Source organism: Nymphaea colorata, chromosome 11 (genome assembly GCF_008831285.2).
Source record: "Nymphaea colorata isolate Beijing-Zhang1983 chromosome 11, ASM883128v2, whole genome shotgun sequence".
Taxonomy (NCBI): domain Eukaryota; kingdom Viridiplantae; phylum Streptophyta; class Magnoliopsida; order Nymphaeales; family Nymphaeaceae; genus Nymphaea; species Nymphaea colorata.
In genome coordinates, this window is record NC_045148.1 from 7,327,702 (window position 1) to 7,330,607 (window position 2,906).

At 41.6% G+C, this 2,906-nt stretch overlaps 1 long non-coding RNA gene across 1 annotated transcript; it reads left to right on the top strand.

Moving 5' to 3' along the window:
• The first annotated feature begins 233 nt into the window (after positions 1-233).
• LOC126410551 (uncharacterized) lies at positions 234-2,648 on the top strand. Its single transcript, XR_007574735.1, has 2 exons — positions 234-787; positions 2,104-2,648. It is a non-coding gene; the product is annotated as an uncharacterized LOC126410551 (long non-coding RNA).
• The last annotated feature ends 258 nt before the right edge of the window (positions 2,649-2,906 follow it).

Sequence of the window (2,906 nt, forward strand, 5' to 3'; positions counted from 1 at the left end):
TTCATTTTCCCCACATATTAAGCGTGCTATAAACAATTTCCAAGTCGGAAAGTAAATAAACAACAGTACAACGCCATCAATTTTACCTACCCAAGTGACAATCTTTTAACTACGTACAGGCACCTATTTGCCGGTTGCGGACAACTACTAGATCCAAACTGTTGGATCGAGAAAAGGAAAGTTCGTGTTTCTCATTTATTATGAAATGGGGGGAGAGAGAGAGAGAGAAAGGATCCTAGGAAGAGTAAACTTTGTCATACTATTTATGAGATTCACCTGAGAGATAAGGAGGAAGCCAGGCAGGCTCTATACTCAATTCCTGCATTCAAGTCTATCAGGCAATCAAACCTAGGTTATTGATGTTCACTTAACAGGGCAATCCCTGACTCTGTGATCAACTTGAAGCTCCTCCGCGAGTGCGTGCTCAGCCCTTTGAAGAGCCCGCAGAGGCACTCCATTCTCCTGGTACTACCACTGCTTCATCTGATCTCCACCTCCCCAGACATACCCAAGTCTGTGATCCACTTCAATAAGTCTGAGACAGTCCCCTCCTTCACCCTTTTAAATGCTCTCACAATTCTCCAGCTTTTATCCGCTCACTAAGAATCTCTACCTTCATCGTCTCTTTTCATTCTCCTCTTCCTTTCACCTCTTTCTTAGTTCATCAACTTCACCATGGGGTTTCCTGTTCACATGAAACTTCTTTTTGTTCTTCTATCTCTTGTGCTTGTCTTTCAACCGGCATTAGCCCGTCCCGGCGGCGCCGGCAGTCTGCACCTTGATCATGGTAAGTCTCCTGTTATATTGGCTTGAAAAGTATGTTCTTTCTATTCAAATGCTTTGAATCTCTAGCGATATTCAAATGCTTTGAATCTCTAGCGACAGAAATGTTGGTCTAGATTGATGCAGTGTCAACTTCATATATACATTCGACTTTAGACATGGCACAGTGGTTTCCTTTCCCCAGTTCCTTTTATCTTTCTAGAAAATAGGGTTCATGAACTCTTAGAAACTAAGTTGAAGGCATTTGCCATATATGAGCCCGTCTAATACTATTACTGCTGCTGCTTCTGCCATTAGGGGATTGTGAAAAACATAAGCCTGTGCTCATCGCCTCATCCTAGTGCTTATGAGTTTTCCGTTTTAATGACCGCCTGTCACGCTTGTACAACATACATGGGGTACTCCCGTCAATAGTTGTAAGAGGTGAAAAGGAAGAGAGAAAGATTCTCGGCGAGCAGGTTCGACGATCTCTGTTCGTCCTCTACACTGGAGGTGCAGTTTCGGATGCTGCCTTTTAGATAGCAGTGAACAGTCTTTCCCTTGGCAATGACCTTGTCCGTTTGAAGCCAACCCAGTTATCCAGGCTATATGTTTGAGCTGCCCATCTTTTCTTGGCCAGGCATCCGATCAAGTCAGACAATAACCCCCTAACTTCCATCCGTCCGTCAGTGTCTTCCTAATCTTTTTCACGTTTTTAGCTAATATTGAATACTCCTTCGTTGATTCGTTGTTAGTTTGGTTGCTGAAGGCCAAAGATTTTTTAGAACTATTTCTGCTTGTCATAGTTGAATAACATGACTTTGGTCATAAGTCACACGGTTTCTTGCTTTCCCTCTTTTTGCCTCTTATTTCTCTCTTTATCCTATTTCTTTTTATCTCACTTTTAAGGGATCGAGGAAGCTTTTTCAAAGAAATTTGACGTTCTTTCCAAAGGAAACCATGCTTTATTGGTAGACATTTTAAACTTTTGTAATGAATGTTACAAGCACGGTACAGCAGACCTGCTCGCTCCTTTTAAAGGACGACTAATGCTATTGACTGTCCTTCAGACCTCTCATCCTTTTATTATTTTATTTAATAAAAATTTGAATGCCATTAACATAATCTTGGTAAAAAATAAAAAATGCAAACAAATAAAACCAATGTATATACATATATATATGTTCTTGCACCTGCGCTCATATCACATAGCTTTGGTCATCGTTCATCTTGCTTCCAAAGCTAAAATGCAGCCGTTCAGAAGATTAGATCTGTAACAAATTTTGTAAAATGCCACTTAATTTATCCAGCCGGTAACATCTCGAACGACTCTTTTCACAGGTTACAGGCTGCACCAAACAAGAAGGCCGAGAATCACAAGGAAGATGGAACACCTACTAAAACCAGACTTTTATACCGATGGATGGCATTCCAGGCTGCCCAGGGAAGCGGACAACTCAGTCAGGCTAGCAGGATCGAGACTACCCGATTGCTCACACGCATGCGGATCGTGCTTGCCATGCAGGCGGGTGATGGTGAGCTTCGTGTGTTCGACGTATGAAGAGGCAGAGACATGTCCCATGGCCTACAAATGCATGTGCAATAGCAGATCTTACCCTGTGCCTTGAGATTCTCTCTAGCTGAAACTAAAGCTGCACTCTATGTAAACTCTGCAACATGAAGCAGCTCGCGACTCCATTGTATCTTACTAAAAGTCCTTTTCTTCTGTTGCCCACCGCATCCCTCACAAGTTTTTAACCTATTTCACTGTTTTACTTTTGCTCCATTAAGGTCCACTATATGATGTAAGAGATTGACAGGTCTGGTTGAGAATGATGCCATGAAGTTCTCATCTTCTGGATATCTTACACTTCTTTTCTTACTAATGCTTTGGACTCTGTTCAGCGTCAAGCAAAGTTCTTTAGTTGTTTTATTAGCCACGTAAGATGAGCATTTTAGTAGAAAACTGAAATAACTTGAGATGATACTTTTGCTGAAAACTGGCTGCCTATCAGTTTCTCATCTCATCGTTAACTAACACCAATAAGCTTATTGGAGATTAACTTAGACTACCCTTTTGATGAGAGAGGTAAACAAGGTAAACAATGAACGTACTGGACGGCACTGGACATTTTGATGTGTAG